At 37.6% G+C, this 22,718-nt stretch overlaps 1 protein-coding gene across 5 annotated transcripts in view; it reads right to left on the reverse strand.

The window, feature by feature from the left end:
- The window catches only part of SGCG (sarcoglycan gamma), a 117,013-nt gene that overhangs the window by 79,751 nt on the left and 14,544 nt on the right, over window positions 1-22,718 (reverse strand). Inside the window, exon 1 of one of the 5 annotated variants that reach the window (XM_055122525.1) lies at window positions 4,344-4,460. The exons of 3 other annotated variants lie outside the window; for them this stretch is intronic. The gene's annotated coding sequence lies outside the window, so the exon portion shown is untranslated. Of the gene's footprint in view, window positions 1-4,343; window positions 4,461-22,718 lie in introns of those variants that run through there. One more of the 5 variants, XM_055122587.1, reaches the window with a different exon arrangement.

Raw genomic sequence — 22,718 nt, forward strand, 5'->3', positions numbered from 1 at the left:
GGGATGCTGGAAACATTGGTCGTGGAGAATGGGTACTTGTAGAGGGATGGGTACTCGATCATTGTATGACTGAAACATTACCACAAATGTTTGTAAGTCTGTAATTGAATCTCACAGTGATTCATTGAAAATTAATAAACAAACACAAATATACATGAAAGCTGTAAAGTCCGAAGAAAAGTCTGTAGTCTTAAGGCTTTTGATTTTTTTTTGTGGTCCCCACTTCCCAAGCAATAATAATATTAATTATAGTAGAGGCTGAGGATGTGGGGGACTCAGATCCAATAGTGCTGTAAGTTACCAAGGCCACCCTCGGGATGTTCAGGAGTCTCCGGGACTGTGACTGCTGATATATGTGAAGGATTATGTGGTGCCAGGGTTCAAACAGGGTCCCTCTGTTATCTGCCTAGTCTCAAATTTTCTTGATTTTTTAAAACTAAATCTTACTTTTTCAGGTAAACCAACTACAAACTCTTTCCTTCTGAAAATTATTCACAAAAAACAGAACTCTTTTAAGAAAACAGTTTACTAAATGTATGAAGCAAGTCAAGATGCATAACTGCATTCTCTAATTGAAAGATTTAAAGAAAAAAGAAATTTTTGAGATAGGCATAATTAAGGTTCTTATAAAATGTGATATTTAAGCAATTTCTCACTGCTTTGAAGTTCATTGCAAAGTGTCATAGAGGTTCAGAGTCATGAGTCACTTTTATCCTCAGAGTTACCATTTCTTTGGAATTGGAATGTGATGAATTAAAGTGATTTGTGTGTTTGGGGAGGGGAGGGTACCCACATATAAATACATTCCAGTACAAGGACAGCACATTTCTATGTTTTGCCAATGTTAACATTTTAGAATACTCTGTGTAACATTTTCATTAAGATATACATTTTGGATTAAAGGAAAACAGTTATAGAAAACCTGAACAGTTATTTGATTTCTTTCCTCCTCAAATACCCAAGGCACCATGTAGGAATTTTAGCCAGTTGACGCGAATGTTGAGGAGGGTTTTCTATTTGTGCTCTGGAATGCACACATTCCTCTCTGCAGCATCACTGCCTACTGAGAACATTTTCTGCTGGAGAAGGAATAGCCCAGCTTGGAAGCTCCAGAGTGCAGAGTCCCTGGTGTATAAGATCTGGGAGGAACAGGTTAGAAATGCTGCTTCCCATATGGAGGTTCCTTTCAGTGACAATGAAAATACGTTCTATCTTTTCTTTTTAGATAGTGATGGTGATGAGGTGATGATGAGGAGAGAACATCATTGCTTACCAAAAGGCGAGCAACTTTCTGAATACCTTAGTTGGACTAAATTTGACATTCCCGTCTTTAGAAATGAGATACTATAATTATTCCTCCTTAATATAGGGAGAAGCTGTGGCAGATGGTAAAGTAATTCCCATAAGGTCATATAAATGGGAAGTGTCAGTTTGATAGCACAGCCTAAAAAATACCATTCCAGGACTGAAGAGTGATGCTTGCTTTGCACATGACAGAGCCAGATTTGATCCCCAGCATCTCATATAGTCTCCTGAGCCTGCCAGGAGTAATCCCTGAACACAGTCAGGAGAAAGTCCTGAGCAACGCCAGGTGTGGCCCCAAAACAAACACAAACAAAACAAAACACTGTTCCTTATAGTATGTTGTTCAAAAACATTTCAAAATAAAACTCACAGAGAATGTTTCACATTGAGTTAAAATGATCAGGAAAGTGAAGGTGGGATTTGAAGTACATTGATAGCATCTGTTTATGTGTCTTATCCCTTCCATGAGGCCTCAGATCCATTCTCGGTGGTAGCCATGGTGACCTTCTCAAAAAATAACCTACGTGGCTGTTTTTCTGTGATAAATGCTGAAGTGATTCATCACTGCCTTGGGATGAAGAACACATCCCTTTGGTCACAGGACCCCTAAACTAACTCCCAAGCTTCCTTTTCTCTCAGCAGGATGCAGCACCTGAGTGATGCTCAAGTCAAGCTGATGAAGGCATTGTGAGGAATCCTGAGAGAAGTATGGACTTCTGCAAACCTATACATGACTCCTGCACCAGTTTTTCCATACAATTTTCTGAAGTATAATAACAGAGAAAACATTTTAAAACTAAAGTCTGAAATGGCAAGCTCAGAAGATGAAGAATTTGACATGGAAATCCCAGAAATTATCTAGTACTGCAGAAATTCACAGGCTCTGTGACTGGGAAGAAAAGTTTGTAGGGATGCCCTAAAAGAGATGAAGAGACATCTGAGGAAAGTGGGAGCAGCAGCGTCAGACCAAAGACTATAGTTCTTTCCTCCACTCTAGACTGTAATGAGTTTAGTTGAGGAAAATAAGGATATAGATGAATCATGTATGGAGCATAAGAATGAGGTCCTACAAAATATGCCAAATTAGACATAATGGGCATCCACTCATTCCTAACTGATCACTTCATTTTCAGATGATACATGGACTGGAGCGACAGCACAGCAGGTATGGCTTTTGCCTTGCACGCAGCCAACCTGTGTTTGATTCCTCCATCCCTCTTGGAGAGCCCAGCAAGGTACCAAGAGTATTCTGCCCTCATGGCAGAGCCTGGCAAGCTACCCATGGTGTATTGGATATGCCAAAAACAGTAACAAGTCTCACAGTGGAGATGTTACTGGTGCCCGCTCGAGCAAATCAATGAACAACAGGAGGACAGTGCTACAGTGCTACATGATAGTAATTTTATTCAATTACTAAAAATAAAGCATATTAGAAAGTATACTTTATTTTTTTCTTGTTGTTTTTGGGCGATACCCAGTTGTATCCAGGAATTGAAACTGGTTAGCAGTGTACAAAGTAAGTGCCTTATGCCTTTGTGCAATTTCTCTGGCTAAAAGTATACTTTAAAATAGACAATATTGGACCAGAGCTATATAGTACAGCAGTAGGGAACTTGCCTTGTACAAGGCAACCTGGGTTTGATCCTCAGCATTCTATAGGGCCACTGACCCCCACAAGGAATGTGATTTCTGAGTGCAGAGCCAGAAGTAAACCCTCAGCAGCACTGCGTGAGGCCCCCTAGCTCCCAACAACCAAAAAGACATGATAGAATAATTTGATTGTACCACTTCAACTACAAGCTTAGCCATCATTTTAGGAAGCCTAAATTATTAAATTTTGGGATGGAAACAAATATATTAAAATATTAGTTTTCACATAACTTTAGAGAACAAACTTTAGAAAACTTTAGAAACAAACCTTAAGAAAAAATCCACAACGTGTAAGACTAACACCCACTTCAACCATTCATTTTGAAATGCTATACCTGCTCTTTCTGTGACTATATCTGCAAAAGGTACCAAAGAAAGTAAGTACAAACAAAACAAAACAGTAACAACAAAAAATCCATATTACATTTTCTAGTTCATTTAGCAACAATGAGTTACTCCATTCTGCTGGCAAGTCTTTCAACAAGTTGAACTATATTTTCCCTCACCTTTTCTGATGCTTTCTCCTAAAAAATTATTTTACCATTGCCCCAAATTAGAGGAGCAAACACCAAGGAAGGACTATGCCAATTTAAGGAGACCAAAGCACTATTAACACATATTTACATTTTCTTTCACTTTGAAACTCATCTCTTTTTGTTGTTGTTGTTGTTTGTTTTCTGGGCTATACCTGGCTGTGCTTAGGGCTTACTCCTGGCTCTGCACTTAGATGGGAGACCATATGAGGTGCTGAGCACTGAACCTGTGTTGATGGCATGCAAAGCAAACTCCCTACCCACTGTACCGTCACTTTGGTGCTTGACTCATATTTTGAGCAAAACTTGTTTTCCCCATATTTAAGGAGGGACATATTTTCTCCTTTTTCATCCAGAATAGTTGGGAAGACAAACATATTTTACTTTCTGAATTTATTAAACAACCTAGACTTCTCATTAATTTCATTTTTAGTAATGTCTATAACAAATTTACAAAATGTAAGGCAAATACAATTCTACCACAAAAGTTTAAGAATATATTTAGAACTGGATATATTCTAGCTAATACTTTGTTAAGCATATACTTTGTTTAGACTAACTTCAATATTTAATTGAATATTAATAATATAAAATGGCTGTCCTGGTAATTAAAATTATTAGAAGTACAATATTATGCCAAAATACAGAGCATACTCAGCTAATTTAAAAGAAAGCTGACTAAATGAGAAGTTTACTAAATTTTGTCAATACCTCTATACTATTATTTTCAGATAAATTTATTCACTATTTTCTACATTCCTCATGAAGGAAAAAAGTCAAGAAACCTCATACTTTTTCACATTTTTAACTTATGCAATGAGTTATATAAAATCCAAGTTAAAACTGGTGACTTACCTTCAATGTATTAAAAATCACACTGGGGAAATAAAGACAAGCAGCTGGAGCTCTGAGCTAGAATGGCTCAAACTTTTCCATGACTTGCAGAGTGAAAGTGAACAATTTCGGTCCCACTAACTCTGAGGACAAGAAAAGTCTCTCGTGTTTGGCCTTGTATCATGTTTCATCCATTCGTATTAGCAACAGGCATATCTAATTTTACTCAGTGGTATAAATAACTCAGAGCACACTTAAAATTGTTTGGGCACCAATTCCAGGACATAGTTCTAACTGTGCCAAAAAAAAAAAAAACCCTTATAAAACCAACATTTAAACTCTGACTCATGATAGTCTTATGTAACCATAACTTTCTAAAGTAAACTTTATCTTAAATGGACAGCAACAAAACTTGTGAGACTAATTTTTCAATAGGACCTAACATGGACAAAATCTCATGAAAATTTAAGGTGTAACATTTAGACAGTGTGATATTTACTAGTATTAAATTTTCACCACTCCAACCTCACAAAATAGTATGTTGTCATTTAATCATCAAGTTTGTGTCCAGGGATGTGGGTCAGGTGGCTATAGACTCAGTCGCTGGCACTGCCTGCTCCCTACGTATATCCAGAAGTGCCATCCCCCCAAGCCTTTTTATAACTGAAAAACTTTAATATTTTTTAGAAGAAAACCTTAAACAATGACTATTCTAACAAAAATATAAATTATATGTTAAAATTGTTTTTTTTTAAAAATTAAATCCATTGCTGAATGAATGATGTGAACATAAACATCTTTAAAACTTCATTTACAAGGAGTACCAGTAAGAATGACATCTTAAATCTATGAGGTGTAAAATAAACCAATAATATATCAAACTTTTAAATAACCTTTCTCTTTTACTTGACATTTTTCTATGTGGTCTGTTTTGTAGCATGAACTGAAACTGGCTAAATTATATTCTCAGGAAATTTATGGATTAGCACTATGAAAGGCTAAGTAATGAGAAATCATATGCTTATTTTTTCTTTTATTTTCTTCTCAGGAGACCATTTCTCTTGTTCTATTTTTCAAAGCTTTCTTTGAAATTTTATACTCTTTACCCGGACAGCTGCAGGCTTTAAATTAAAAGTTTCAATTAATCATTTATTTAAAAGACATTCAAGTCTTTCATGATTCCTATGCAAATTTTTATTAGTGCACTTCGGTTACATAGTACATCTATCAATTCATAACAAAAAACTAATATATTCAGCAAAGATTTTTGTGTGTAAATGTATATCTGAAAAGTCAAAATTTGAAACTCCTAACTTAATATTCTGGTTGAAATGTCACACTTTTAAAGGTTACATATGAGACCTTTTCAATCAGTAAATTGCCTGTATAGTAATGAACTTTTCAGTGTTTGGAGGATTCTTTTATAAAAATATTAGTCAAGTTATTTATTTATTTTATTTTCATTCATATCTACAAATTTCTCTCACACTGCAACTTTCTACATTTGGTTGTACAAAAGGATAATTTTGAGGAAAGAATCGACTCTTTTAATTTTATAGGACAGCTGAGAAATTATTAAAATAAGCACTGTAGCACTGTCGTCCTGTTGTTCATCGATTTGCTCGAGCAGGCACCAGTAACATCTCCATCGTGAGACTTGTTGTTACTGTTTTGGCATATCAAATACGCCACAGGTAGCTTGTCAGGCTCTGCCGTGTGGGCAGGATACTCTGGGTAGCTTGCCAGGCTCTCCAAGAGGGACGGAGAAATCAAACCTGGGTTGGCCTTGTGCAAGGCAAATGCCCTACCCACTATGCTATCACTCCAGTCCAATAAAATAAAGTCTCCAAAATTTTTAGAGTAACTCAAGTTTAATTTGTAGCTATCATTCACATATCTCATAGTTTTTGTTTTATTATTGTCACTGTGATTTCAATACTGCTAGTGATAGGGTTCATGCATACAGTGTTCCAACCCCAACCCCTCCCCCGGAGTGTCCACTTCCTTCTATAGTTGTCTCAGGGTCCCCTCCTAAAAACCTCTTCTCAATCCCTACTCTTATCTCCCTGTCATGATAAGCTCAGCTCCGTAGACCAGCTATTAGGTTCTTTATTGCCTTACTGTTTCTTTATATGCCACACATGAGAGAGAATATTCTGTATCTATCATTCTCTTTCTTCTGACTCAACTCATCATGATACTCCTCAATTCTCCCCATGCAGAAGCAATTTTCATGCTCTCATCTTACAGCCAAGTAGTATTCTATAATGTAAATATACCATGAGTTCTTTATCCAGTTCTTGGACACTTGAGTTGTTTCCAGATCTTGGCTATTGTGAATGGTTCTGCAATAAACATGTGAGTGCAAATGTCCTTTTATGAATAAAGTTTTTAGGTCATTGAGGTAGATGTTCAGAAATGGAATTGCTGAGTCAGATGGAAGTTTAATTCTTAGTTTTTTGAGAAATGTACATGTTGTTACCTAAAAAGGTTAAGCCAGTCAACATTTCCACCAGCAGTGGATGAGGGTTCCTCACTGGTGTGACACGATATCTTTCTGATTTTTGATTTACATTTTCTTGATGAAAGAGCATTTCAAAGCACTTTTTAATATACTTATTGGTCATCTGTTTGTATTCTTTGAAGAAATTTATGTTTGTCTCTTCTCCCACTTTTGATGGGGAATTTTTTTTATTCTTTAAGCTTTTCAAGTTTTTTTATATCTTATATACATGTTATTATTTGGTGCTCCTCTGGGCCTTATGTGGGGCCTCTAGTGCAGCTTCAGGGGATGTTCTTTTCTACATATACATGTATGTATATATACATTAAATTCTTCTCTATATAAATATATTATTATTGGTTGAATCAAATATACGTGCAGTTCTTGTGTGCACATTCAATAGAGTTCCTATAAAAATACCCATAACACTTTTTAAAGACAGAGATCAAGTATTATTAAAATTTATATGAAGTAATAAAGAGCCAAATTCAGAGGAAAAAAGGAGATAGAAGGGTTTTCTTTTCTCAACTTTAAATTATGCTACAAAGCTATAGTAACCTAGATAGTGTGGTTGTGGAATAAGAAGAGACTCTCAGACAAGTGTAAGAGAAATGACAACCCGCAGACAGAATACAGATATATGGTTATTTAATTTTTGGTAAATAAGCTAAGAGTATGAAGTGGAGGAATGAAAGCTTCTTCAGCAAGTGGCATTGGGAAAGCTGATTAGTCATATGTAACAAAAACAAAAAGAAATGAACCCCTATCTTACACCATGCACAAGTCAATTAAAAATATATTGAAGATCTCAATATCAGACCATAATGTATCAATTATATTGAGAAAAGCATGGATAGAACTTTTAGCTACACTGAATCTAGAAACATATTCAGTGATTTGATACCATTTGGCCAAGCAAATGGAAGCAAAAATAAACAAATCAGATGGCACTAAACTAATAAGCTTCTGCACCATAAAAGAAATGATGGTGAGGGCCAGAGAGATGGTACAGCAAGTAATTACTCCCATTTCACATCCCTGACTGAGGTTTGATCCTTGAAAGCCACATGTTTCTCTAAACCCCACCAGAATGGTCCTTGAGATCAGTTAGGAGTAAGCCATGAGCACAATTGAGTGTGGCGTCAAAAAAAAAAAAAAACAGAGCTGGGAGAAAATATTTGCTTGTCACTCAACTTAAGTTTTTTTAATACATCATAACATCTTAAAACAAAGAGAGACTTAAAGAAAACACTCTAGTACCCCATTTAATAGAACATTTTCTTTGAGTTTGCAGTGATAGTGAAGTTATGGCTAGAATGACTTTTGAAAGACCTTGGATTCCACTACAAACATGGTTTTTTGTACAGAACCAAAAGCTGTAGGACCCCAACCATGCTGTGGTCATCAGTCAGCAATGCTGGACCCTTTTTGACTTCCTTTTTCTTTCACTGTTTCCTTCTCTGTGGGGGCAAAAAATCTGGCAGCAAATCTTGCTGCTTAGCTCCCATATTGAACTGGGGAGACCAATTTTAGGATTAGTGGAAATAGGGCATCTTCTCCAATTCTGATGTTGACATGAAGTAGATGATATTTATCTGGGGAGAGGGAGTAGTGATAAGGGCCAAGTCTGAAATGGACAGGAAGCAGGGAGTAATTTCCACAGAAGGCTAAGGAGTAAAATGCTTAGCATATTGAGGGAGATTGTATATTGGGTATTCCCTGTTGAGGCTTCTAGGCTTTTTTCTTCATCCACTCTTTGTGGTGGGGAGTCTGCGCTGTTTCTTCATATTGCTGTAGCAGTATGGAGTTGGATCCCTCCAGTTCACTATCAGTGTCCCCCTCCTCTCGCTGTGAGGGAGGATCCTGGATGAGCTCCGTCAATGGTGGTCTCCTTTTTCCCCTTCAAGTATACTAACTTCTTCTTTGTGCTCCTCTGTGGCTTATGTGAGCCTCTAGTGCAGATTCAGGGGATGTGTTCTTTTATACTAGGCTTGTTCAGATTCTTTTTCTTTCCTTCTTTCCTTCTTCCTTCCTTCCTTCCTTCCTTCCTTCCTTCCTTCCTTCCTTCCTTCCTTCCTTCCTTCCTTCCTTCCTTCCTTCCTTCCTTCCTTCCTTCTTTCTTTCTTTCTTTCTTTCTTTCTTTCTTTCTTTCTTTCTTTCTTTCTCTCTCTTTCTCTCTCTCCCTCCCTCCCTCCCTCTCTCCCTCTCTCCCTCATTCCTTCCTTCCTTCCTTCCTTGGATCACCATGAGGTACAATTACAGAGTTATAAACTGTTGTGCTTGCATTCCAGTCACACAAGGATCGAGTACCCATCCTTCCACCAGTGCCCATTATCTACCACCAATAATCCCAGTATTCCTCCCACCATCTCTACCCTATCCCCCCCCTCCCCCTGCCTCTGTGGCTGGGCATTCCATTTTGTTCTCTCTTTCCTTTTGTGTGTTGTGGTCTTCAACAAAGGTATAAAGTGGCCATCATGTTTGGTCTAGAGTCTACTTTCAGCCCGAAACTCCCATCCCAAGTGGGTCCTCAGAGCACCTTTTACCTGATGTTCCCTTCTCTATTTGAACTGAACTGTCCTCTCCCCCAGCATGTGATTCCAGTTTTCAAATCATGGAGCTAACCTCCTGGTACTTATCTCTACTATTCTTGGATGTTAGTCTCCCATTCTGTTACTTTATATTCCACAGATGAGTGCAACATTTCTATCTCTGTCCCTCTGTTTCTGCCTCATTTCACTTAGCATGATACTGTCCATGTTGACCCACTTATATAAAAATTTTATGACTTCATCTTTTCTAACAGCTGCATAGTATTCCATTGTGTAGATGTGAAGATTCTCAACAAAATATCAGCAAATAGAATTCAACAACTCTTCAAAAAGATCATACACCATGACCAAGTGGGATTCATCCCGGGGATGTAAAGATGGTTTAACATTTGTAAATCAATCAACATAATCCATAATATCAACAAAAGAAAAAACATATGAGCATATCAATGATGCGGAGAAAGCATTTGACAAGAAAGATCCAGCACCCATTTATGATGAAAATTCTCACCAAAATGGGTATAGAAGGGACTTTTCTCAATATAATAAAATCCATACACCACAAGCCTATGGCAAGCAACATCTTCAATGGGGAAAAACTAAGAACCTTCCCTCAAAGATCAGGGACAAGACAAGGATCCCCACTCTCTTTACTCCTGTTAAATATAGTATTAGAAGTACTTTCAATAGTGATTGTTCAGCTGTATGGTTATTTGTCTGAGTGTGTGTGGTTATTTGGGTGAGTTTTGGGAGTATTTTGATTGGAGTAGGCCAGTGGATTATTGGCCTAATGGGGTCAGGATAGAAATATGAATCCAAAATGCTATAAAAGGTGGGGGAGGGGACCACATTGGTGCCAGTCCTGGGTTAGAGTTCTTCTGGGGCACTTCTAAAACCGCAGGAGTCCCCTCTGGTCTAGGTGCTCATGTTGGGCACCTTAGCCAAGCAGGGGTCTTCCAGTTCGCTGTGGTTGCTTGTTCCATTAGAGTATTGAAGGAGGCAGCCTCAGTTTCCCCTTGCCAGTGAGGAAGCCACAGTTTTCTCTTGACAGATGCTTCATCTCTCCCCATCCACCTAACACATTCTTAAGCCCCAAGGTCCTGTCTTAACATTTCAGGAATTACCCAGGACCATAAAATTCTGGAATTTAGGCTCACAGGGAGCCCACAATACCTGAGGCAAATGGCTAGGGAGACAAATTAGTGCTATCTTTACATCCTCTGTAACATTTGTCAATTGGTAAGAAATATAAAGATCCAAATTTTCACTTAAAAAGGTCTATAGGAAGAGCCTTTACCAGTAACTTCCTTGCATCCTCTGTAACATTTCTCAGTTGATAAGAAATTCAATTGACCAGAGAGCCTTTAAAAGGGGTTACACAAAACTCCCTTTTAAAAATATATTTTCTTTTTATTAAAGTAGTTCACAATAGTTCATTGCAAATAATATTCAAACACCAATCCCACCACTGAGCACCTTCCCACCACAATAAGAGGTAAGTGTGTGAAGGTTGTTGTATTTCATTATGGAACCATTTAAGCCCGAATATAAGAGAATACAAGCAAGTATGTTCAAACCAAACAAATGTGTGCTAATTTTGACATGTAAGTGAGGTAAAGTATAAGAGGTCACGTGGCCACAAATTCGACTTTGTGTTCCAGGAAATTCTGCAGCACTCTTTTCCTGGAGTTTTAGTTTATAGTCTCTGGGTCTTGGCCATTGATGAAATTCCATGGTGCCAGGGGCAGTTTGTGGGTGTGACTGCCAAGCTACTGGAAAACTGGGGAGCTGGGGGAGGAGGCTCAGTCCCAGTCTGAGCACGCTTGGAGATCTCAGCCAGGGTCCTGCATACCTGTGTTTTCCTTCCAGTTCGCTCTCAAGTAAGGTTCATCCAGCCACAAAACTCCCTTTTAACTTAGTCCTATACTAAGTTCCTCTCCACTTGAGCAGCTCCTTTTTTCCCTACTTTCCAGCAAACTTTTCTACTTTCCAACTCTGAGCCTGAGCATCTTTATTATTCATCATTTTCATTCTTAAAAATGTTGGAGAACCTGGGAATCACTAATGAACACAGACCCGCAACCACTGCTTCTGTCTCCCTTCCATCAGTATCATAGGACATCATGTTTGGGGTCTAATGGGTATGGAGCAACCCTATTTTTTAATATTTCCTGGGTCTTTGTGATAACTAGTTGGGAGCTGCAATAATTGAATATCCCCATGCTTCTGTTCAGAGCACAGAGTTAAACTCCTCATTTCCCCAAACCAGAGTGGTCTGCTCTTCCTTGGTCCATGACTCCCTCTTCTCTAAGGTTATGGGAGGCAAACTGGGGATCTTCCTCATTATGGGACATATAGTCACTAAGTTCTTCAGGATATCCAGCTCTGCCTTTGTTCTTAACTTCATTCCATCTGGGTGGGGAATTCACCATTAAGTCTGGTGGCCCTACAGACAGATCTTCCTTCCCTGGCCAGGTCCTGTTGTGATCCAAGTGATATTTCTGGAATACGAAGAATAGGTAATAGTGTTCATACCATTTGCCAGCCCCAGTCTTCTTCAGGATAAGGGCCCAGGTTCATGACTGGCTATGCAGACCTTTGGTAGGACCTTCTCCTGTCCCTTGCCCTTCAGGTACAATGTCTTTAGATACATAACTATCTGACTGGAATTACAGCTCATCTTTTTCTTTGGGGGAACTATAATTTAACCTTTGAAAGCTCACTCATGTGTCACCACTAGCTTTCTATGTGTTTTAAAACTTGTAATTATTTCTATTTACATGGTCACCATTGGCTATGTACTTATATTTTCTGTTAGACTATCAACATGCTTGGCACTCATCTTTAATAAGTCCTTGATTAAATGAGTTTTACAACAGTAGTTACAACAGACCTAGCATTTTCTACAAAACCACTGCCATATGTACAGTATTAAATAAAACAGAACAAATGGTAGGATGACATTTTAAGAATTTTCCAGAAGAGGTCAGTATAACAGAAGAAACGCATGGCTTCCAGGGCAAATGAAAATGTGAATTCAAATTAAATTATTTTATGATGAACTTTAATGCTTTTCAAGTGTCTTGTCAATTATTTACCTATTTGATTGAAGCTCTACTTCTTTAAAACAGGCGGCCATACAAATGCCAAGGAAGCAAAATGAAGTGATCAAATGTGATTACAAAGTAAATGAAGTGACCAACGGACTGACTCAAAATGTTTCATCTGGAATACAGTGCTTGTACCTGGGTGATTTTTAGCCAAATCTTTTGGTTATTTTAATATATGGATAGTCCAAGATTATTATAAAAATTTCAATAAGAATAATTCATATTCCCTGTAGGACGGACATAGTAAGATGAACTAGGTTATTAAATGTAAGTACCTTATGTTTCCTAATTTGGGGAATTTTTCAGAGTGTTTAATATAAAGAGCTATTTCAGAGTTATAAAGAAAGATGGAAGAGGGGAGGGGAGGTGAATCACTGAGAAGGTGGGGAAGTGGGGGATCTCCAAGAGAAAGAAAACTCAGATTTCAGCAGAAAGAAATGAAACAAACATTACCTAAAATCAAATATTAATTGCTGGTCATCAATGAATTGAAGAATTACTTCATATATATGTGATTTTGCATAATTTACTATGAACAGATATTGCAACTGCACTAAGCATAGAGTTCTTGGATAATGATTCTGTTTGGGCAGCAAATGTATGTGTATACCAGAGTCATAGAAAATGCCTCAGCAGGACTGGACCTAAAGTAGAATTGACATATGCGGAGAGAATCTGACAAAAGGAAGCCATTAAACCACCTGGCTTCTGCTTCTCTCCACCTTGAGTCTATTTCCACTAAATAGAGATCACTAAATTTTCTTGTATAATATTTAAGTACTTTCTATGGATATATCTCAATTAATTAACTTTATAGCTAACGTTATGGGGTATGTGCATTACAAACCTGTAGCCTGCTTCCCATTTTTCCATCTAGCTGAATTTTCTAGAAAATTTCAGTTTCTTTTGGTCACCTCTGAAGTTTCTGTGTACCTTCCACAACAACAGATAGACCCGCTGTTGACCTGAAGACTGTCCTGCCAGCTGTGCAGTTCCCTGTGTTCACAGTGAAACCACTTCTTTCTCTAGCCTTCCCACACTCAGTCAGGTTCCTTTTATTTTTCATCTGATCAAAGAATAACACTGGGACTATATTTATTTTGCAACTAGTAATCTCCAATGTCTCTTGGGATTTGACAGACCGACTTAAAAATATAAAAGTGCAATGAACAGTGCTCACATTTTTTGCTATTATCTAGCCATGTTTGCTTACAGAGATACCAATTTTACAATTCCCGTGCCACCAAATGGTCCTGGGGGGTACTTTTGGATGCAATATACATTTAAAATCTCGGTCTCCAAATTGCTTTCCATTGACAATATGCTTTTCCCAAAGAGGTTTTATATGGTGTTTTGTAGTCTTTTCATAGGATAAGAAGACATTTTGCTAAAAATGCTTTCCTCCACATATATTGCCTCCCCGCTCTAAGTAAATTTCTTACTTGGAATCAATTTTTTTCTTCTTGGAAGGCAGTGCCATCCTTTTCTAATGTAAATAGCATAGATCTGTGGTTTTCTACTGAGTTCTCTGTCTGGTACTGACTCCTATATATAAAAATATTGAAAACCTTGGAAAGAGACATGGGGTACACTGGTGATGGGTGTAGCATTGGAACTACATGCATGAAAATCATTATTAACAGCATTGCAAATCATAGGATCCCAATCAACAAAAAATAAATTAAAAATAAATTGTACACAACTGGTTCATATCATGATTTGATCTTGTTTTTCTTGACTCATTTCTGTTCCTCTTATTTTCTAATTGTCTTATTTCTTGCATTCTCTACCTCCATTATAACTTCAAGCCTTTGCCAAATTTCCAGCAATAAGACCCACAATAAGCCCAACATCCAGAGACTTAAAAGCAAGCTCCAGGAAGAGAGCAATACAGAGAGTCTCTGGCCTGTGTGCCTGGCTGTCTTTCCCAGAGGCCCTCGGAGGGGATGGGCTCCAGCTTCCCTCCTCGCCCCGAGCAGAGTTCCTGTGGCCGAAGACCTCCAGAGCCTTAGCCACAGCCATGTTCAAGGCCCCTCTCCACACGTTAGGATGAGCCTCACACATGAAGGTACCAGCAGAGGAACCCAGGTGTGTGGGACCCAGGGCTGAGACCTCCAAGCCTGCTCGGATCGGGACTGTGCCTCTTCCACCCAGATTTCCCATTTGCCAGTAGCTAGGCGGTCACACACAAGGACTGCCCCCAGCGCCCTCTACTCCCACCAATGGCCAACATCCAGAGACTTAAAAGCAAGCTCCTGGAGACATCTTATAGCCTACTTTTCCCTCTGGGAGAAACGGCAGTCTACCGAGAGTTTCCTGCCCACATGGGAGAGCCTCGCAAACTCCCCATGGTGTATTCATATGCCAAAACCAGTAACAATGCTGGGTCTCATTCCCCTGACCCTGAAAGAGCCTCCAATGCAGCATCTTTGGGAAGGATGAGTAAGGAAAGGCTTCTAAAATCTCAGGGATAGGACGAATGGAGATATTACTGAGACTGCTCAAGAAATTCGAGGATCAACGGGATGATGATGATGATGATGATGATGATGATGATGATGATGATGATGATGATGATGATGATGAGAAGGAGGAGGAGGAGGAGGAGGAGGAGGAGGAGGAGAAGGAGGAGGAGGATGAAGACCCACTGTAGATGACGAAGCCTATAGTGGAAGCTCTTTGCCTCCCAGCTCAGTTCTGCCCCAGGTTGTTTTCCTGCACAGCTACTGTCTTTTAGATAACAGTGCTCTTCTGAGCTGGCCCAACTCTTTCCCAAAGCTGCTATGGTTTGCTCCTCATTTACTTCCTTGCTCTGATAAAGTCCAAATTCAAATAACAATTTGGAATGTGTGCTTGGGAATTAAATTGTGTCCTTTTATGTCTAAAAGTTTTCCATCCCATTCTAAAATTGGCTAATAGCTTCATTTTGTATAAAAATCCTGCATCGAAACAATTTCTGACTAACCTTTGAAGTTCCTGCTCTAATGACATCTATCACAGAGTCCCTGCAGAGAAGTGCAGTTTCAGCCTGATTTTCATTTCTATTCTACATCAAATAAGACAAAATACTGTTAAAAGGCACTTGTAACTTTCAGCAAAATAAATATGCTCCCCAGTTAATTTTCTTGTATATGCACCTGTCATTTACATATCTGTGATTTGATCAAAGACGGCATGTATTTATTAAACATAAGTGTAGTTGTCCACCTCAGAAGACAATTATCAAAAAATACACATTTTATTCTCCATGTTTTTCATGTTAAATGTTAGGGGGCAGAGGCTCTCACACAATGCTCTAGGGGCAACTCTCATAGAGACACAGACTGGGTGTGTGGCCCTGTGATTATGATACTGCTTAGGTCCAGAGGCACTAGGACTACTAAGGTCCTACATATACCCACATATCTTGTCATATTAGGAGGGTAGGGAGGGTATGTAATTCTGCAGGAAAACTTGGGGTCTCATTCATGCAAAACAAGTGCCTTCAGCTTCTTTATTTAATATTTCTGATCTAGAGTTGGAAGGTAGATGAGCTATCAAAAAGTTATAAAGAAAAATGTATGTATATACTAAATTTGGAGGCAATGAACACAGTTGACAAACAGTGAGAAAATCTGGATGAGGGTACATAGGGAGTTATATGTCCAGAGAAGTGGAACACTTGCAAAAAGGTCTACTTATCTAATAAACTAAAATAAACTTCCTTCTATAAGAAAGCTCCTTCCATGTAGGGACCTTCCTGAACTTTGCCTATAACTCATACTCATTTTTTTTCTAGAGGAATTAATTCTCATGGGGCCCTGGAATAAAAATGTGGGCATATATGGTACAATTCCTTATTTTTAAGGGTCTCCCACATACATCAAGTAGTTTTATAGTGATTTTTCATGCTGGAATGTTCGAATGCACATCACTGCCTTTCAGCCCCCTCTCTTCCTCCCTTCTGAACACTTCCCTTCTCCACTGCTCTGGTATTTCCTTCCCTGTCCACTTCTTCCAACCCTCCAAGCAGCAAGCTTCCTACTGAAGACAGTTCTTATGCTCTTTGTTTTCATTGCCTTTGGGCATTTGTTATTCCACTGTTATACTGAATTGAATCCCGCATATGGCAGAGATCATTTTGTGCACGTTCTTTCTCCCTCTGACTAGCTTCACTCAGCATGATACTCTTCAGTCCCATCCATGTAGTGATGTTATTACAATAACATAATTTACATGAGAAGTATAATGTATACAGGTCAAAACATACTGATATGCCCATAACTCTCCTTAGTATGGGGGCAGGGGGTAGGAGAGGGAAGAAGGGAGAGAAAAATAAATGGTAGCCCAGACTTAAGTTTGTTGGGCAACTTCCGGAAAAATCTCCTGGCACACAAATGCAACTGTGAGGTGCTTTAGAATAGTGGTAAAGATAAAACAGGATTAATTCCTGAGCAAAAATGGATAGATATGACTTGTGGTCACATATTCAAGTTCAAAAGTAATCTTTTCTCCTAAGGAAATCAAACACTAATGTTGTGGTATGGACTTTAAGTCTGACTTTTTACTTCTGAATATATCTTCAGTACTGTCTCCTACACTCAAAAAATCAGGTTCAGATTCTAGATATTCTGGCCTGACAACTTGACTAATCTCTTATAGTTTGATTCTGAAGAGTAGAATGTGGTGGTACTTTAAAGAGATTCCTGATTTCCAATTTCCCCAGAGATAATTAAACAAATTAGATTAAAAATAAGCTTCTTTAATAAATAGCTGTCTGTTTTAGATAAGTGTCATATTCTAATGACTAGTTTATATTAATACTGTGTGTATATGACTTCTACTTAAGGTTAGTAAAATAAGTGAGACCCTATAAAAAAGTTTTTGACATAGTAAAATATGTAAATGGCTATGATAATCATAATTATTTATTAATGCTAAGAGTAAATTTATAAAAAAGAAATAAAATATTTGTGTGACAAGTTCTGCTATATGTAATGCTCATGATATGTTCTGGCTTACTTAATGAAATAATTAATATGATAAAAAGCATTTTTATTAAAGTTATACCTAATCATTACTGTGTTCAATTACTAATTAGTTGATTGACTGGCAGGCTATATAATAGCACTCTTACACAAACTAAATTATCTATAACTTATCTACTGATAAATAATTATCAACATTACTAATGAACAGCTTCCCTTCATAAGGCAACTATAGCAATCATGATAAACAGAGAGTCTTGCTTGCTGTTATATATTTCTGACTATCATTCTCCTGATGACTTCTAAAGGGTCTGTGTGGTTCTGACCCACTACCCTTTCCTGGTCCACAGAGAAGTATTCAAATTTGTATTCTCTCAAAACCCTATTATTTCCCCCACTGGAAATATTTACTTAGATATGAGAGAGATCATGACCACAGAAAGGCTATGTAATAAGCTCATAAGGGTAATCAAAGCTTATGATACTGGCTATGGGGGTAAAGACGGTGAGAAGAAAAACAGAGAATGATGAGATCAAGGACCAGAGCAACAGCCGAGTGGGTAAGACACGGAATGCAGCTATGTTTAATTCCTTGTCTTTCCATATGATCCCTTGAGCCTGCCAAGTATAATCCCTGAGTGCAGAGCCAGGAGTAAGCTTTAAACACCACTAGGTGTGGCCCTCAAACAAAACAAAACATAGAAAAAAAGAAATAAAGAGATAAGTAGTTGGCTTAAATCTATAGTGTATAAAGTTTAAAAGCATAGATATTTTAAAGCCATTAGGTTCCATTTACTTCTGAGTATATCTTCAATATATTGGAAATATTCAACATTTCATCTATCAACATATCTTCAACATATTCAAAATATTCAACATTGCATCAATCCCCCACTTCAAGCTTTCTTTTCTTCTCTTCCTTAGCTAATGTCAGCACCATTTCCCAGTTGATCATTTCATTTAAATTATTTCAAATAACGTGTGACCCTCAATAAACAAATGATTCTAAAGTTTGTTTCTATTAAATTGAAAAATGAAGACTACACAAGGGAAAAAAGAATATTGACTGCGTCATATGCATTACCTAGTCTAGCTGGTTACCACAAGAGAAACAAAATTGCATTTATTTGCATATAATTTAAGCAACAAGAAAGTCTGCCAACTCCACAATTTTCTCAACTATAGAATAACATTTTTTCATCAAAATTTCAAAAGGAGATCATGTTATTTAAAAGTGACAGATGAGGGGGCCAGAGTGATAAGGTATAAAAAATATACCCTACAGCATGTGGGGTATAAAAAAGGGGGTAAGGAGAGGAGCTGAAAGGATGCCATGGACTGTGGTGGAAGGATATTAGCACTTTGGTGGTCAGTGTGATGTATTGATGTGATTGATAATATATACACTCTTGCAAGCCAATACTACTTCAGTAAAAGATAACTCAAAAGAATCTTCAACCATCAAAGATAATACTGACACAAGAGCCTAATCCATAGGAAATGAATTATAATTTCTGCTCTTGATCATAGTTGGTCATATATAATTTACCACCTGAATCAATTCTAATATGTGACCAGAGCTCAGACTATTGCTCTTTGTTTTCTGTTGGTGTTTTATGGCCTTATTTATCCTTCTCTCTCACTCTTATCTACAGCCCCCTTCTCCCCCAACAACCACACACACCCCTTGTTGCTGTTTCTTGCACATAAGATATCACCTTTGTGCCATTGACTACAATGGCAAAGTTAACAAAACAAAAATAAAGAAATGAAAATATATCAGAGTAAAATGTTTTTAAGTCAAAAAGAAGCTTAGGCTAAAGCAAAAAGATTACTGAATAGAAGAAAATATATACATCTTAGGCAAAGAGCTAATATATATGTGTTTGTATATGTATATACATATATATGACATTTACAAAACTCAATAACAACAAAATAACCCAATCAGAAAATAAAAAGAGATAAACAGACACTTTTATCAAGAGGCCTATGGATAGCCAGAAGACATATGAAAAAATGATCACTATCACTTATTAGTAAAATGAAAATTAAAATGACACTGAGCTATCATTTTTAGAAATCAATGAAAATGGCATATGTTAAAATGAAAAAAACAACCAATGTTAGCAGGGATGAAGTGAAAATGTTGGGTTTTTATGGGGGGGGGACACACTTGTACCCAACATGCTCTGGAGTTACTTCTGGCTCTGCATTCTGGAATTAATCTTCATGTGGCTCAGGAGACCATATGGGATGCCTGGGAACAAACTCCGGTTAGCCACTTGTAGGCTTACAGTGCAAGTGCCCTACTTTCTGTAATAAAACTCCAGCCCCAGATGTGGTGAAAATGGAATCCTCATCCACTGTTGGTGGGTTCAAACTCTGAAAATAGTGTGAAGATTTCTCAAAAACCCAACAAGAATGCAGCTTCTATGTGATTCAGTGATTTCATTTCTTTGCATCTATTCCCCTCCCAAATGCAAAACTATTAATTAAAAAGATATATGCACACCTTTGTTCATGGTAGCACTTCATACAATACCTGGGATACTGAAACAATCAAACTGTCCCATGACAGACAAATGAATAAAGAAATTTTTATATATGTGCACAACAGAATATTACACATACATAAGAAAAGATGGAAGTTTTCAGCTTGCTGCAAGTTGGATGGAACTGTAGGGAATCATTTTAAGTGGAATCGATCAGAGAAGAACAAATACCAGATGATCACATTTATCTGTGGTATATTCATATGAAGCAAAACAAGTAAATAGATAGTATCAAATGCTATCAAAATCTTTCCCCTGCATTACAAAATGGAGAATACAAAACAAGGTAGGTATGAAGAGGTGAAATAGAGGTGAACTGGTATTAAGGACTTAGACACTTTGGGAGTGGTGATGTGTGGTAATTGTTCACCTAAAAAATATCAGTATTAGCACTATTATAAACAATAGGCTTATATTATAATACTAATAGTACCATTACTACTAATAATAATGGTAATGAATCCTTTAACTTGGCAAGAGAAGAATGGTGAGAATATTTAAGATATCAATTTGAAATTTAATAAATTATAGACATAATTATGGTTCAAGAAAAACCAGAGAAGTTATTGATTTTCTTATATACCATAAAATTTCATCAGATTATCAATTTAATTATTTATGACACTAAGAAAAAAATATTTATGCAAATTAAATTCTACCATGTCACATACTGTAATATCCCAATTAGGAGTTATTACAATGCTTAAAATGAGCATTTAGAATTGATGAAGCATGAGGCTAACACAATGGACTGAATATAGCTGTCTGTCAATCATGATTTATTTGTGTAATATTGATGAAAGTTTAACTTTGTTACTGACGTGAGTTACTTTAATTTTTAGGAAATATCTTTATGGCATTCTCTTCTAGGAGAGATGACAAATTTGGTATCTGTCTAAATTAAAGATGTAGTGCAATTTTAGGCACTGATTTTGAAATGCCATCAGAAAATTAGGAGATTAATTAGACGGCTTTTCTGGGATTCTGAGTTTGTTTTACCTATGTAGGTACAACAAGGAGGCCACTGGAAACCTATGAGGATCATTTTTGCTGCTTTGAATCTAATGAGCCAACACTGTTCTAGATGCCAATGATACACTAGTGAACTAGACAAAGGAAATCTCTGCCTTCTTAGAATTTTTACAGCTTAGTTGAATGAAAACTGCCATAACATTAGCAAATAAACAGCAAAGAACCAGTAAATAAAAGTAACTTCATAGTGATAAGCTTATTAAGAAAATAAGTAAGGTGATGGGAAAATATTTCAAATAAGGAAGTCTTCATGATAACTTGAGAAATCAGTACAAAAGTATAAGCAATTGCAACACATAGCACTCCCATTTGCAAGAAACAGCAACAAGATGTGGAGAGGAGGAGGTGTGAATTAGGATAAGAAAGAAGGACAGATATGACCAAAAGGGTCAATGGGAAACAAAGAACAATGACCTCAGTTTTGGCCATACATTAGAATCAACCCTAGAGGTACATTAAATATGACTGCCTATGATCGAGAGCAGAAAATGCAATTTATTTCATATAAGTGGGGCTCAGGTACATTGGATAACTGAAAATTATTTTAAAATTAATTTTTACTTAGGTAACATTAGCTTACAAGAACATAAATGTTTACCATATTACTACACCATACTTACCACCAAAATGCCCCTGTCCATTCACCACAATCCATGGTATCTTTTCCTATCACTTTTTTGAGCTACACCGAGAAGTGCTCAGGACTTACTCCTGGCTCTGGGATGAAAGATCACTCCTGATGAAACTCAGAAGGCTATATGGGATGCTGAGGATCGAACCCAGGATGGCCCATGCAAAGCAAGTGCCCTATTCATTGTGCTATGTCTTAGGCCCTGGGGCCAGAGCACTCTCCCACAGCTCCCCTAACCCACCACTCTGGATAACCTCAATTCTGTGACCAAAGTAGAAAAGTTTGCTTTGATTGCACACTGTTTAGTCCCTTGCTTTTTTAAAGATCTAAAAAACACATAAGTAAGATCATTTGATTTTTTTCCTTCTGACTTATTTCACTTAGCATGATACATTCCAGTTCCAACAATACCATACAAAAGGCAAGATTTAAAATCTACCCAACGGCTAAGTAGTGTTTCATTATGTACACAATGCCACGACTTCATCCACACACCTGTCATTGGGCATGTGGGTAGTTTCTAGATTTTGGTTATTATAAAGTGTGATGCAATCAACATAGTGACTATCACTGTCATCCCGTTGCTCATCGATTTGCTCGAGTAGGCACCAGGAACGTCTCTATTGCGAGACTTATTACTGTATTTGGCATATTGAATACACTACAGGCAGCTTGCCAGGCTCTGCCGTGTGGGCGAGATACTCTCTGGTAGCTTGCCGGGCTCTCCGACAGGGGCAGAGGAATCAAACCCAGGTTGGCCACATGCAAGGCAAATGCCCTAACCGCTGTACTATTGCTCTGTATTCTTGGGGCAAATGGCAAGTAGGAATTTCTGGGTAAATGGTTCTCATGGTTTTTAACTTAAATGTTTTAGTTGCATTGGTATATTAATGTTTTAGAAGTCCCCATTCTGTTGATTTCTATAGAAAACATTGCTACAACAAGAAACAGGTATTCCTTTATCTCCATCAGCCTTGGTTGTTTTCAATGTGAGGTGGTACTCACTGTCACTTTGATTTGCATTTACTGAATAATCAGTATTTCTA

The sequence above is a fragment of the Sorex araneus genome, chromosome 1 (genome assembly GCF_027595985.1).
Source record: "Sorex araneus isolate mSorAra2 chromosome 1, mSorAra2.pri, whole genome shotgun sequence".
Lineage (NCBI taxonomy): Eukaryota > Metazoa > Chordata > Mammalia > Eulipotyphla > Soricidae > Sorex > Sorex araneus.